This window comes from Octopus bimaculoides, chromosome 7, assembly GCF_046866305.1.
Source record: "Octopus bimaculoides isolate indiv1 chromosome 7, ASM4686630v1, whole genome shotgun sequence".
Lineage (NCBI taxonomy): Eukaryota > Metazoa > Mollusca > Cephalopoda > Octopoda > Octopodidae > Octopus > Octopus bimaculoides.
In genome coordinates this window covers 62,045,960-62,062,720 of record NC_142934.1, presented here as the reverse complement: position 1 = coordinate 62,062,720, position 16,761 = coordinate 62,045,960, and the positions used below count along the sequence as shown (strand labels likewise).

Sequence of the window (16,761 nt, the reverse complement as noted above, 5' to 3'; positions counted from 1 at the left end):
TTTGATGTTTCACTTTCTGTATTAGCAAGGCCAGTGACGCAAATGCTTTCCACAAAGTTCATTAGCTTAATCTTGCACCGTTAAAGCATTTCCAGTGTTCTTTATATCGGTGGAACAGCTATGAATTTAATTACTATCTTTTCGTAATGTTGTTACTCATCGTCATAACACAGACTAGAATTACTGCGTTTTCTATTTTATTGATTTTAGAACAACTTTGAAAAAATCTTGATGTGGAGTATGAATGTTTCTGTAACCGTGTGCAACTACAATGTGTTAATGACCATTAATAACAAACAACGAAAATAACACCATGCTACACATATTGTAAATACAGTACTTACTCAAAAATGATTTATGTTGATGCAAGGTTATGCTTAAATCAGCTGAAACCAACCTTATATGTCCCTGCTAAGTGTGTCCTACCAGGATATAACCACATTATTAATTGTTACAGATATATATACAATAGCTCGATACTCTTCTAGATAAACCACATCGGATCTATTCAAAAAAAAAAAATTAATTAAAAAATCTGTGACTGAGATTGAAAAGATCCAAACAGTTTGATTTGGGTGGTGGATCTAATATTTTGTCTGGTTTATCTCCACCACTTTGTCCATGAGAGCCACTCTGTTTAACCCTCCCGTGGTGCAGTGGCATATCTCATACCACGGGTGATGTTTGTATATGTGTATCTTACATCTGGCAGCAGTGATAGAGCTATCCATCCATGTAATTTCTTGGCACATCTCTACTCAGTTGTTTGCTGAGGGATGAGAAGTGCACACGTGTTACTTGTATCTGGGATTTTACATACCCCACCGTACCATTCACTATTTATTGACAGACGTTTTTGTTCCCTTTTCTTTATTATTGTTTATTTTATTTTTATATGTGAAAGGCTGATTATTTCTCACATATAATTATATATTATTGTCAACTGACCATTTTTTTTTTTTTTTTTTTTTGGTATTAGATGGTTCTGAATGCCATAAAAGTGAGAAATCTTCTTTCCTTTCAGATTCAGAAAAGACAGATGGAAAAATTGAGAGAGAATTAGACATAGAAGAATCGGGATCATTTCTTGATGAAGAACCAGATGAAAAGGAATCTGAAGTGGAAGAAGAGAGTATAGCTGAGGAAGAAACAACAGATGAAGAGGGAGGAGCTGAAGCAGATGGCATGTTGCAGACTTCACCAGAAGACCCTTTAGAAGAAACAGATGAAGATGAACAACAAGCTACAAGGAACACGGAAAAACAGTTTATAGGTAAAAATAATAAAATTCTCCGGAAAGAAGTTCCCCATGTCTCTTCCACAGCATATATCGGGATTCACCAGGACCAAGAGTAGCAGCAAAACATTTGTACACTGCAGAGGACTGCTGGTCTTTGTTTCTCACTCAAGAACTTCTGAATGAATTAGTAGCTTATATTAATATCTACATTGACAGTAAACAAGGTAAACATAAAGATAAGTCAAAAGAGAGACATACTAATGAAAGGGAGAAGAAAGCTGCAATAGGGCTGCTTTATCTGTTAGGAGTTTTTAGAGCCAACTGAATGAATATGGAAGATGTTTAGGCAACCAAATGGTACAGGAATTGAAATTTTTCTGGCAACTATGTCTTTGCAGCAATTTCGTTTCCTGCTGAGGTCTATGAGGTTTGATGACATCCACACCCAGGCTGAAAGGAGGCTAGAAGATAAGTTTGCACCTTTTAGAAAGTTCTTTGAGAAATTTGTTAATAATTGTATCTCCAATTATAATCATCATCATCATTTAACATGCTGGCATAGGTTGGATGGTTTGACTGAGGACTGGCAAGGTTTCTACAGCTTGATGCCAATGCCAACCACTCCAAGAGTGTAGTGAGTGCTTTTTATGTGTGACCAGCACAGGAGCCAGTCAGGCTGTGCTGGCATCACCTGAGTTCAGATGGTGCTTTTTACATGCCACTGGCACAGGAGGCACTGGTTTTGACCGCATTCAGAAGGTGCTTTTTATGTGCTACTGGCACAGGAGCCAGTTGGGACACTGACATCGACCACATTTGGATGGTGCTTTTTACATGCCACCAGCACGGGGAGCCAGTCAAGTGGCACTGGCATTGACCCACACTTGAATGGTGCTTATTATGTGCCACCAACATGTGTGCCAGTTAGGTGGTACTGGCATCAGCCGCAACTACAATTTCACTGTCTCAGAGTATGCGACAGTAGATGAAATACTGGCTGCTTTTAAAGGGAACTGTCCATTCAGGGTCTACATGCCAAGTAAACCGGATAAATATGGCATAAAAGTATTTATTTTGGCAGATGCTAAAACTTTCTATGTCATGCCCTTGTGTAGTAGATAATTCAGGAGCAGCAGTGGTAAAACAGTTAGTGTCTCATATAAATGGGTCTGGAAGAAATATTACAATGGATAATTGGTTTACAAGTTATGGACTTGTAGTTGATCTCTTGAAGAATTATAGATTAACATTAGTTGGCACTCTGAGAAAGAACAAGATAGAACTTCCTCCTCAGTTTGTAGCCACAAGAGGCAGAACTGAATACACAAGCTTGTTTGGTTTCCAGAAGGATGTTATACTGACCTCATATGTTCTCAAGAAAAGTAAAATGCTGCAATTGGTGAAAGTACGAAAGAAAAAAGAAGACCAGAGATTATTACCTTCTACAACTACTAAAGGAAGGGTAGATACTGTGGATCATTTGTGTTCCATCTACAATGTTTCCAAAAATACTCAACATTGGCCAGTTACAGTTTTCTGCACCATGCTCAATGTTAATGTTGCTGGAATAAATGCATGCAGTATATTCATGGCACACTCTCAAACAGCTATCAGGCACCAAAAGTTTTGGAGGGAATTGGGATTCAAGTTGGTGGATGACCATATCCATCAGCACAAGACAAACCTATATTTGAAGAAAGACTTGATTCAATATTTCTCAGCATCTTAGGGATTACCTCCAAAACGTCATCATGAAGATTCCATACTAAGATGCTCATTGTATCTCAGGTCAAAAGATTGTAAGACAAGAAATTGCTGCCAGAAGTGCTATAAGCCTATCTGCTTGGAACATGCTATGCACATTTGCATTGTCTGCATTACTAAAAGTGATGAGGATGATAGTGCAAACAATGAGTAAATAGTAAATATGAAAGGAGCACTCTCCCCACCAAAAAATAGTTTTATTTTGTTTGACCTTCATTTTCAAAGAGTACTCGTTTCTTTTTGTTTACACGTTAAATAAATACCTTATATCAAAATATGTTGTTTTGGTAATATTATCACTTAAGAACACATAAAATACTAAAAATAGCTAAAACTATGAGTTGGGTTCTCCATATGCTATCATTCTAACCATGAGAAATACAGAACCACACTACCGGAGGGTTAATGCATTCACACTGGGTCACTGGTTATGTTATTTTGGTGTGCGCATTCTACGACACCTTCCCTTTCTTGTGTAATGCCACTTTTTTTGCTGGTTACAGGTGCTAAATAAAACAAAGGGATGGAGACGTATTGTGAAAGAATTATGCATGTGGTGTAGTGCTTTGAGCCCATATGGTAGTGGTAAAGCAGTAAGATCCCCAGAAAAATTTTTTGAAATTGGACCTGAATTCGGGGCAGTGGGGGTGGACATCGACTTTGGAGACAATAGTGATTCTTGACTGACCTTTGCCCAAGTCTAATCATTCGGTTCTGATTTCGGTAACAAACAGTCCCTTCGTTTTGGAGGGAATTCCTAAAAGACAAGGTGAACTTCCTAGATCCTTATACTGTACTATACATGCGGGTAACATTGTTACTCTTCCTCTCCATTTAATGCAAAACCCAACTTCATAATGGTGATACATAACATAATTCACACTCTAAGCAATACAGTTTATTCAAAACAATTTTTTAAATAATTTATTTTGGCTCCCTTGAACTTTTGCACATGCAGGAATATGTAACAGAATTTCTAAACTTTGTTATGAGATCCTTGGACTTCACAATTCTTGTCTGTGTATAAGTTGCTGAATGATGGCACCCAAGCTATTTGTGTACATAGTTGCTTGGTTTCCAGATTGAAACTGATGGATCATAAAGTTTTTTTTTTCAGCTTTTGTCAATAGAATGTTGAGAGGAAAACAAACGAAATGAGCAATTGCATTTGTTATAGAAACGCTGTTGATCAGCATTTATATAACCAAACAATAACTACAGCATTATCTTAGCATTAAGATCTAGTTTTATAATGGCATTTCCTCTTTTACAAGTTGATCCAAAAATATTTCTATCATGTTTTCAGTGCCTATTTCTCTTTTGGATTAACCCAAGATAATAAGTCTCCAGTTAACAATAAATTGTCTCCTTACTAACCAATATCAATATAATAAAATGTTCCTACCATTTGTTGTCGATGTGCTTGATCTTGAGTAGAATCAAACAGGAGGTCAAAATGGGCCTTATGAACTACTCCCATATAGCAATTTGTGTTGAACATCTGAAAATATTCATTAACACTAGCAGAAAGAAATATAATATTGTTCCAAGGTTATTTTTCACATGAACGAGTTTACTTCCATGAGAGTATCAAACTCTGTCAACAATTAGTAATCCTCACAAAACTTTTGAAATTAGATTTGGATTTGCACAAATTTTAACATTCTTTCTTTGCTTTACAGATTTCTCATAATTTAGAGCAGACTAACATATATTTGTCAGTGACATTTTCAAGTTTCATTTAGAAAGGAAAGAGAGTGTGAAAGAGATGCCCCTCCCACTCCAGATTTCTGAGTACTCTTGTTATTATTATTAATAGAGGCATTTTTCAGGCTCTTTAGGGTCTGAGTTCAAATGCCTCCAAGGTCAACTTTGCTTTGCATCCTTTTGGGGTCAGTAAAAATAAACCCCCAGTCACATATTAGGGTCAATGTAACCGACTAGCACCCTCATCTAAAACTTTAGCCTTGTGCCAAAAATTGCAAATAATTATTTATATTTACCAAGGCAGGGCAGCAATCTAGCAGAATTGTTCACCAAGCAAAATGCTTGGAGGCCTTCTGCATTCAAATTCCACCGAGGTCGACTTTGCCTGTCACCCTTTTGAGATTGTTAAAATAAATAGCGGTTGAACACTGAGGTTGATGTAGTTGATGTGCCCCTCCCCCAAAATTGCTGGCCTTGTTCCAAAATTTGAAACCAATATTCATTAAGGCAGCAAGCTAATAAAATCATTAACATATTGGACAAAACGTTTAGTAGTATTTCTTTTGGCTTTTTTACTTTCTGAGATCAAATCCCACCAAAGTCAACTTTACTTTCTGTCCTTTTAGGATTGATAAAGTAAAGTACCAGACAGGTGCTGGGGGAGGGGGGTGGGCAATGTTGTTGACCGTCACCCCTCCCCTCAAAATTACTGACTTAGAAAATAAACATTAATATCATTGCATATAAGCAACAAGATGTGCATAAGGACATCAGGTACAAGTTCAACCTGATGAAGAGAGGACATTTTATGTCAAGCAAGATCAGGGAAAACAATGATTATTTGACCCTCAATATAATGTGACTTCTCAGGCCAGACTGGTGCGTTTGTAGTGTTATTGGGGAGAGAAAACTGACAGATCCTTGTTTCAGTTGTTTGTGGATTGCTGCTTTTGTATATGTAGGCTGGTATTGGTGTGGGCCACTTGATACTGACATAATTGCTTCTTTGGTTGCATAAGCTCTGTTATTTGGAGCTTAGGATGGGTTTGTCAGCCATCTTGTTTCTTTGATATATGAAATTGAACGTGTACAAGGGGTGTTCATTAAAGATTTCCCCTGACCCACTTCCCAAGGACTAGGATAAACAAAACTTGACATAATATTAGTCCTTCTCTACATAGCCACTACCAATGGTGACACTTCTCCCATCACTATGCAGCTGTGAAGACCTCATCCTGTTGAAGTCAGTAGGTTGTATCTGGAGCCAAGACTTTACCTCAGAAATAAGTTCATCATCATCTGAAAAGTGCTCCCCCTTCAAAAAAGACTTCATGGTTGGAAAGAGGTGGAAGTTAGATGGAACAAGGTCAGGAGAGTAAGGGGGATGGAGGATTTCATGGCTACAGGAGTGTGCTTTCAAGTGGGCAACATGCACATTGTGAACCGGGACGTTGTCTTGGAAGAGGCGGATACCTTTGGTCAGCATGCCACGCCTCTCTGCTTTGATGGCATCCTGCAATTTCTGCAGCAGAGAAGCATAATATGCCCCGTTAATTGTGGTGCCTTTTGCCAGAAAATCCATCATCACTACTCCACGCTGGTCCTAAAATACTGTGAGCATCACCTTGCCTGCTGAGGGTTGGACACAAGCCTTCTTTGGAGGTGGTGAGCTATCATACTTCTATTACTTCGACTGGACTTTAGTCTCAGGATCATAGTGATGGACCCATGTTTCATCCTGTGTGATAAGTCTACCGAAAATATCCCCCTCACTTTCTTGACACATTGCCGAAAGAGCCTGGGAGCAATTGACTCATTCCTGCTTCTGAAAAGTTGTGAACATCTGGGGAATCCATCATGCAGACAACTTCTGTATGTACAAATGGTCATGAATGATTTTTTTTCCACAGACCTTACACTTATCTTCACTTCTTGAGCTACTTGCTTAATAGTTATGCAGCAATCCTCCAAAATGGCAACTGTCTTTTTATGGATAGTGTCATCATCAATGGCAAAATGTGGTCATCCAGGAATAGGAGCAGTTTCCACTGATGTCCAACCACATTTGAATTGGCAATGCCAGAGTTTGACTACATTGTATGATGCTGCATCGTCACCATAAACTTCTTTCATTTCATCAAAAGTCTCTTTTGGTGTACGACTTTTCAAGAATAAGAATCTGATCACTGATCTGCATTCAGCTGCCTCCATTATAACATCTTAGTCCACTTCAGCAGCCATAAAAGATAAACGAATACTAGTGGAAAGCTGCAATTTACAATGTGACATGTAGAGACATGTATGATTATACCTGTACAAGTTCCATTTCCTGCAATGATTGGAAGTGGGTCAGGAGAAATCTTTAATGAACACCTCTTGTATGTCATTTTTATGGGTGCATGTTCTTTTAGTCTGTTTGTTGTCTTGTTTTTCCTTGAGTGTTCCCAAATTTAGTTAATGTACTAGATGGAATCTGTGTTGAGGCCCATCATATATATATATATATATATATATATACATATCAGGTCATCCCATAAGTAATGTTTTTTTGTAGTAGACTTTGAAGACAAAAAAAAAAAAAAACAAGTAAGGTACCAATTTAATCAACTATGTATTCCCCATCTAAATCAATAACATTCTTCCAATGATGTAAAAGGTTTTTTACATCATCCCTATCGAAATCAGTTGGCTTAGAAGAGAAAAACTCCTGAAGGTCTGTTTCAAGGGCCTCTACAGAATTGTATTCTATTCCACCAATAAAATTTTCCAGGCTTTGGAATAAGTGATAATCTGAAGGAGCAAGGCCAGGAGAATATGGAGGATGTGGAAGCCTTTCCTAATCTAGCTCTTCAATCTTGGAACTTGTGATTCTTGTACCATGAGGTCTGGCATTGTCATGATGGAAAATGACACCCTTGCACTTGACTGGGGAGTACCTTTTTTCTGTAAGTTTTTCATTCAATCTATCAATTTGTTCATAGTACGCTTGAGCTGTAATTGTTTGGTTTTGTAACAAGGTTTCAAAGTGTATTACACCTAACATGTCCCACCAAATGCTTAACAAAACTTTCTGAGGATGAAGAGCTTGTTTTGAATGGAGTTTTACTTGTTCTTCTGGCTGAACCTATTGATGTCAGCATTTAACATTCTTATAGAGTATCCACTTTCCATCACCGTCACTAGGCAGTTCAAAAATGGAGATTTTTTTCTCACATAGATAAAGAATAGTGCAGATATTGACATGTTTTCTTTCATTGTTTTCACTCAGCTCATGTAGAACCCACTTGCCAAACTTAGACACGTTTCCAAGTTCTTGCAAATGGCGATGGACAGTAGATGACAATGAATTAACCTCCTCTGCTAACTCTTCAACAGTTGCATGTGAGGTTCTTCCAATAGCGGCTCTCAACACATCCTTAACAAAAGAGACAGAGTGCCCAGACATCTTCCAAGCTAAAATCCCTTTGTCAAAATTTATGTAACCATTGTTAGTGCTTATGAATATTCAAAACACTTTTAGTATACACTTCTTGTACATTTTTTACAATACTTGTTGCATTGTTGTCATTTTTATACTTATGTCTTATTTGCTCTTCTGTGACCTCTATTGTCATGAGGGGCTATCAAAGCAACAAATTATTATTTGAGTATTTGCAAGTCAGAATCTAACTAAAGGCGGCGAGCTGGCAGAAACGTTAGCACCCCGGGCGAAATACTTATTGGTATTTCGTCTGCCGTTACGTTCTGAGTTCAAATTCCGCCGAGGTCGACTTTGCCTTTCATCCTTTCGGGGTCGATTAAATAAGTACCAGTTACGCACTGGGGTCGATATAATCGACTTAATCCGTTTGTCTGTCCTTGTTTGTCCCCTCTATGTTTAGCCCCTTGTGGGTAGTAAAGAAATAAGAATCTAACTGAAGCTTTCCTTGCTCTGTGGTATTTATGCACTCATGAAAAAATCTTGTTTAAACATGTTAGAGCATGTTTCAACAAACAAGTACAGTATAAAAAACACCATTACTTATGGAATGATCTGATATATATATACAAGGTAATATCAAAAGGTTCCTGGACTAGTTATCTTTAATAACAAATAACTTATTTACCTAAGTTTTAATGTCATGTCCTTTGAAATTGTCACCTTGTACAGCAGTACTCTGGTCCCAGTGTTCCTGCCACCTTTAGAATCTGGCCTGGAAGTCATTTTCCGTAAGCAAATCAAGGACTTTCTGTGAGTCACTCTGGATCTCAACAATGATGTTAAAGTGGTGACCTTTGAGCTACATTTTCATCTTAGGGAAGATATGGAAGTCTGCAGGTGCTAAATATGGCAGGTGCGGAAATGAAACCATGTTGTTTTTGGCAAGAAACTTTTGAGTGAGGAGAGTTTGGTAACAGAGTGCATTGTCATCGTGAAGAATCCATTTCTTTGTGCTCCACAGATCTGGTCGCTTTCACCAAATGCTTCAAAACATTGGAGTAGAACTCTCGATTAATAAGTCAGACATGGAGAATGAATTCTTTATGCACAATAACACATTCCAGAGGGTGATGCTCATGGCAAGTCTTCCAGAGCATTCATCACCTTTCAGGGACATTCTTCTGCATTTGAAGCGCCTGCATCACTCAAAACATTGCGTATGACTCATTGCCTCATTGCTCACTGTAAGCTTGCCAAAGCATGCTCAATGGCTCTGTAGCAGACTTCCCAAGTTTAATGCAAAATTTCACATTGGCTTTTTGTTCCTGTCCATGACAAAATTACAGACTACAGCATACATGTGATCACAAATTTCACAATTTGCAAAGTAAACACAGCAATGTCACTCAGCACACTGCCTCGTAAAGGTCACTGCTAGCTGTCACTGTACATGCAATCATGTGCTGCCATCTGTTGACTCGCCACTGAGCTAGTCTGGGAACTTTTTGATACCACCTGTGTGTGTGTGTGTGTGTGTCTTTGTGTTTGTTCTCCACACTACTTGACCATTGGTGTGAGCTTGTTCATATCCCCATAACGTATTGGTTTGACAATAATGTACGATAGAATATTTACCAGACATAAAAAATAAGTACTTGGGTTGATTTGTTTTATTAAACCTTTGCAGGCGGTGCTCCAGCATGGCTGCTGTCCAATGACTCAAACAAGATATATGAATACACAAATAAGTGTATGTTGTGAGAGAATATGTATTTGTGTGTGTGTATATGTAGTGGCACTGCTTCTACCATCATCAGGTTCCTTTCATCTTTCATGACAAGCCTTCGAAACTGATTCCACCAAATCAGTAAAGTTCATTTTCTATATATATAATTTGATATTTCTTTTGACAGATTTTGTACATAATCTTGAAGAGTAACTTCTGATATTAAATTTCACTAGTCACATGATCTCGTTTTCATGATTGTAACAGCAAATCTTTAATGATGTTACATGTTTAGCTATTTTGTGTTTTTTCTGCAGACAATCTGTTTTCTTTTGGCGCAATTTGATTCTGCAGACAGATCGTCTCCTACCTACTGTTCATTACAAAATATCACATATTCACGCTCTAATCAGAGATTGTCGCAGTGTAGTCTGTTAGTATACAAGACCACATAACAGAAATAACATTCTCTCTCTCTCTCTCTTTGTATCTTTCTCTTGCTCTCTCTCTCACTCTTATACACACACACACACCACACATTCTCTTTTTCTCTCATTCTTTCAAAAGAGAAGTAACTTGTATTTATTCCCTGTCAGCTGGTTTAAGTCAGCAAAGATGTTCTCTCATATAAACATAGACATACAAACACACAGAGAATATGAAAAGAGGATACACACACCACACACACACACACACACCATGCACACATGCGTGCATGCGCTCTTTACTGTACATACATGCACATTGAGTTTAAAACACAAGTTGTTTGAAATATGTTGTACAGCATTGCCTCCCTGGCACTTGTGCCAGTGGCATGTGTAAGGACTTTCGAGCGAGATCGTCGCCAGTGCACATGGACTGGCTCCTGTGCAGGTGGCACATAAAATACACCATTTTGAGCATGGCTGTTACCAGTACCGCCTGACTGGCCTTCGTGCCGGTGGCATGTAAAAGCACCCACTACACTCTCGGAGTGGTTAGCGTTAAGAAGGGCATCCAGCTGTAGAAACTCTGCCAAATCAGATTGGAGCCTGGTGTAGCCACCTGGTCCACCAGTCCTCAGTCAAATCGTCCAACACATGTTAGCATGGAAAGCAGATGTTAAACAATGATGATGATGTTGTACTCATGCAACCAAGTTCTTTGCCTATTCCTAGGAGGGTTATTGAGATAGCGTCCTCAAGCAGCTCCTCCATAGGGTCCTATCAGAAGCAACCATCAACCATTAGTCTTTCTAGTTGGATTTCCAAGTGTGACTGAGACTATGGATTTTATCCAATCTTCTCATTCTTGATTGACCCCGTAGATCTCCTGCCTGGAAGCTTGTCTTGAAAAAAACTGCCTTGCAATTCTTTCCTATGACATTCTAATCACATGTCTGTAATACCTTATCTGTGACTTCTCTGTAATACCTTATCTGTGACTTCACATTGGTATAATGTGGAGAATCTCTTTGATCTCCAGCCTATGCAACTTGTTGAGCAGGGCTGGATTCAAACCCATAGAGGCCCCATGCACTTAAAAGATTTTGGCATCCCCATATATACGTATTCAAAATATAAACAATAATAAACCATAAAATAAATTTTTAATTTTTCAAAATAAAACAAAACTAACAGTAAGATGGAAAATAAAGACCTATTTTTGTATACTTCCACTTTAATTATATTTAAGTTGTCTTCCACTTTTTTTTTTAATTGCAATATCTTTAATCAGATTCTCATTATGACACCATGAATACTTTGAAATTATATTTCCAATCATATAAACTGCTTTGAATACTATTTTAGCAAGTTTAAAGGGATTTCATTTGTATTGTAAACCATTTACCATTTCTGTGATGCCCCCTTTCCCTTGATGCTCTAAGCAAATGCTTTTTTGTTTAATGGTTTATCCTATACTGTTGTTGAGTAACGTTACTCCAGGGATATTTTGGAGGAACCCCATTTCAGCTGCTTATATTCACAGTCATGCACTTTCAACCTGTTACCCATCATTCATGTTGTACTCCTTTATGAAGGAAGATATATGTTCACTTGAACTCAGCCATATTTTTGATATGAACAAATACCATTTGAAGATATTTTGTGGTGCATTATTTTGCAGTAATCATTTACTTTAATTTCTTCTGCTTTGACCCATTGGAATCATCTTCATCTTTTTGATAGAAGAAAAGTTTGTAATTGGTAATTTGTTGCTGATAAGTAATTTTTAAGGGATTATGAGTGCCAAATTACTCATTAAAACAAAACTCCAGTAGCTCCCCTAATTACAGAACCTGTATCAACCTTAGAGAAATTATATCTCAAATTTAAATCAGGATGTATCTTCACTGTAAAAAAATCCATCTGTTCATCCAAACATTTTTATATAGACCAAACAAAACTTTCTTTGAGAACCAAACTCACTATTCATTTGCAACAAATATGAGATTCTAATAATAAATAGATTTCACTAAGTGAACATTTAGATGTATGTGCAATAATTAATCACCAAAAGTTCTGGTCTTCCTACTATCAGTTCTGATAAAATCACAGACCAAATACAGACAAATAAAGAAATAATTTTATTAAAAAATGTTAATCATGACTGATGGAATAGATATATAACAGGTAAGTATCTAAAATTTGTAACTAGAGTTCATTGTCTTCCAGTTAAGAAATCTTTAAAATCAACATCTGGACCTTCCAAATTGAGTAATGACAACATCAAGGGACTGACCAATAGCTCTCTTTTGACAAACACTATTTGCAATAATAATTTTAAAAAATGCCTGGAATGAAGAAGAACAAGAAGACTTCCTAGAGAGGAAGAGTTACTGCATTTACATGTGCAATTTGAGTGACCTATGTCAGTTAATAAAAATGTTGTTCCCACTTATACATTACTTTCAGTACAACCCTTGCATGTATATGGCACTAGGGAGATGTATGTATGCATATACACGCACATATACAATTATACCTTACTTAATGGCCTCTCACATTAATCTACTTTTATATTATGAAAATTGAATTTAAATATAATTACAGAAAATGTATGCTAAATATTTGTAATGACAGTTTTAAAAGTTTAATTACCATAAAGTGTGCATAGGTATTTGTTAGTTCATTCAGCCATTCAGCTAGTTTACACATTGATGACATGTGTACATACTGTGTTCACAATCTCTCCACTACTCCTCTATCAGGATACCTTTGCATTAATTCACCCTGACAATTAACTCAAAATGATAGGTTCATAGTGACAAGTGTAGTTGATAATATAAAGAAATGGGAAAGAATCAGTTTACAAACATTTTATTAAATCTTCAATGAATAAAAGGAACTGGAAATACCATAAAAGATTTAGCTTCAAAATTTTATTTTCTGTCTGTCAACAGTATCTATGAGTTTAATATTTAAACAAACAGTATTTGAACGAAACTAAAACTGTGCACTCCTAGCAATCTATGATGGTCACCAGTTATAACGTCAATATGCATTGGATAAATGATTGAAGATGAACAATATTAACTGCTTGTTGAGATGGCCATTTTATATATATGATTTTTATGATAGTTGTTACAATATAGAAAATACAACTGCTTCAAGTTGTTTGTGTACACAGTTTGTATGTCATTACAGTAAACAAATTGTCTTTAGTTCTATGGTCCATTGTGTAGATAGTAAATTCATCTGTGTATGACTACTAGAGATAGAGTAAGAAGGTCTTGGCAAGTAGAGACTATAAGTAGTGTGCTGTCCCACATATAAAGGTATTACTTCTCCATCAGTATGGGAAGAAAGTTAGATGTGCTCTTTGATCAGAAGCAGCAACGAAAGAGAATGAAAGCAGTTTGGCTTTACTTATTTATATTTTTCTTAACCACACTAGGTCATGGTAAAGCAAAGGAATTTTCCCCTTTAATGAGTTTTGACCCTAGTATGCTTCATGAAGGTTTAAGAGGTCAGCTTATTCTCATTAATCTCTAAGTGCAACAGGTGAGAACAATAGGCCGAGGATTTGTAGGAAAATGTAGATTCGATTTTGAATCTTAGCTTAGACATTTGGTAGCCAAAAGTAATACAGGAATGGTTAGCCTTATCTTCACATTTAACAACTTGGATTACTACTTAACTGCAGTGGTTGAAGATGCCTCTCAATCAAACTGTTATTTGCTATGAATCTATATTTATTCTCAGGATGCTTAATGCTGGAGTGAAGGTAACTATGAAGACAAATTTATCATAAGTTTACTATATACAGAAATTGAACTGGTTAGTATCATGTAAAAGCGCAAAAAGCTGGGAGTGCAGGTACTGGAACAGTGAATTTGTTCCAAAGCATTAAACCATGTTCTTTGCTCTAATCATTTACATGTGCAATTTGAGTTACCTATGCCCCACTTATGCATTACTTTCAGTACAACCCTTGCATGTATATGGCACGGGTAAAATAATATGGTTACAACAAATGATTTAAAATTGTTCACAGCTTGTGCTCTTCCATGTTTGTACACACATTATAAATGTTAAGTATTTTAAATTACATTTGCTTTGAAGTGCACTTCAAAGCAACAAATGTAATCTCACAAAAGATAAATCATTGATGCTGGGTTTCAAAGATGTTGAAGACTGATTGACATTACTGAGTGGCACTAATGCCCTTGAACTTTCATACCAGAAGTCCAAGGGCACTGATATTCTTGTGGCTCATAAAAAAAGAGTTGGTTTTTGCAATGCTTTCTGCTGTAGCTGTTGTGTTCCTGTTACTGCTGGTTGTGGTTCTGGTGGCCACAGTGAATATGGCTGTGACAGCAGTGGTGGCAGTAATTATGGAACAACTGTTACTTTTGGTGGTGATGGTTGTGACAGTGGTTGTTGCTTTTGCTGGTGGTGGTGGTGGTTGTCGTCGTTGTAGTGACTGGTGGCAGTTATTGGTGATAGTTGACAGAATGGTATTGCAGGTCAACATCACAGTGGTCACATCACCTGCTACTGTTTTGGTTACCTTTTTTGAATCATTGGTCATTTAAGAAAGGTAATTCAGGTGTTGTCATCATTGTCACTGCTGTTTATTTTTTACTGCTCAACATGTTGTTATTATTGACGTACTCATAGTTGCTGGACATGCAACTGTTTCTGTTTTTGTTGTTACTGTTGGCATTGTTGCTCTTCTTATTTCCATGTTTGGTTTTTTTTTTCATTGTTATTCTTGCAATTTGGTATGTTGCTGTTGCTGCTGTTGTAGTTGTTTTACTGCTGTCCTTTTCCTCTTCAACAGAACTCATTGAATTGTTGACAGGGCTGGCTGCATTGACAACGGGCAAAAGAAAAGCTTTCATTGGCATATGTAATGAAGAGAAAGATCTGCATAACAGCTTTCCCTCTACTACTTGAACCATCTCCAACTTTCACCTTTGGTTACTGACCACAAATATTGATGTCCTGTTTGTGCTTTTTTGGATTTTTCAGATAAAAATCTCAAGATAAAACAAAGAAAAAAATTTCGAAAGTATGTCCCCACTCCATGGGATGTGAAAACAAAGGAATTGACCAGCCACTTGCAGCTTTGCTGATGTTTTGCAAACAAAAGAACACAATAATCAACAATAACAAATCTTTAAAAGGAGCAAATTTTTCAATGAAGTTATTTTTTATTGCTCAACTTTCAAAACAAAATGAAACTTGCTTGAAAAGAAAAGTATTAAAATAATAACAATGATAATAATAATAATAATAATGATGATAATAATAATAATAATAATAATAATAATAATAATAATAGTTGTCTTCCACATCATTATCCCACACAGTTTGAACAAGACAAAAGTAAAAAGAAAGCAATACTGCTATGGCTATATCTTTCCATAATACAGAATTGAAGGCGACATTGTAAAGGACAGCCTGTGAGTATTCAAGCCTGCAAGCTATAATCTATTTGTTTTTAACAATTAACAAAGCTGAAATATAATATCAATGTGAATGAAGTATTTTAAAAGCATGCTGTCCTCAAGGCTTGTAAAATTGCTATTGTTGCCCACATCCTTGAATTCTTCCTTTTCAAAGAATTTGATTTGATTTTGCTTAAAGCATAACCCATATGAATTGCATCCTGGGGACAAACAACAGCAAAAGTACTTTCTGTAACTTTTTCTCTGTTTTGTATTTCATATTTTGTATTTGGCAATTACTAATGGTGAAGACACTTAGATAGTTTTCCTATTGTTTGAAGAGCCATTCCAAATGCATCGGATGTATTTTTTTTTACTTGGCTCTCTTTTTATGCAAGAAAGGAAAGTTTTGTTATTCTGTCATGGGATATATGCATTTGTATTGGTTAATATTTTTCTCTTTTGTTAATTAAATAAAAATCAATCTAAAAGGTTAGATTGGTAGTTGATACTGGGTTCCAAAGTAGTGATGGGTGAGAAATAAATTTGTTAGCCAATGAGAGAGGATGCAGTATATTGGTAGATAAATGCTTATAGTGTGTTTGTAAATTAAAATGAATTAAGTTGGATGGACATATTTAAATGTGTCTTTGTGTTAAACTTCTCATATTTGACCTATAGTTTGGAGAAGGTATTTAATCAAATAATCCATCATATCACTCCATGAGGAGGTTTTGAACTTAGAAGCTAAGGAGGCAAGGCATTGATCGCTATGATCCAACCATTCTGTTAGTCCACTGGACCTCTCTGCTCTAAAGATTATTAAAAAAAACAACTACAACAAAAAATATGATTTGTGCAAAAGTAACCAACAAATTCCCTATTCTATGATTGCTGCAAACCTCAATACAGCAAAGAATATTGGAAAACCAGTACATAGAAAATTTTCCAAACTTTTAATTCCATAAATTTCAAGAAAGTTTAAAATAATTTTTTAAATGGGCTTTTGTTTCCAGTCAGTTACAATG

At 36.5% G+C, this 16,761-nt stretch overlaps 1 long non-coding RNA gene and 1 pseudogene across 1 annotated transcript; one reads left to right on the top strand and one right to left on the bottom strand.

The window, feature by feature from the left end:
* The first annotated feature begins 18 nt into the window (after window positions 1-18).
* On the top strand, window positions 19-16,291 carry LOC149134713 (uncharacterized). The gene is made up of 2 exons (XR_016242647.1): window positions 19-1,273; window positions 15,124-16,291. It is a non-coding gene; the product is annotated as an uncharacterized LOC149134713 (long non-coding RNA).
* LOC149134714 (protein GVQW3-like) lies at window positions 6,182-6,922 on the bottom strand (annotated as a pseudogene).
* Window positions 16,292-16,761: the final 470 nt, after the last annotated feature.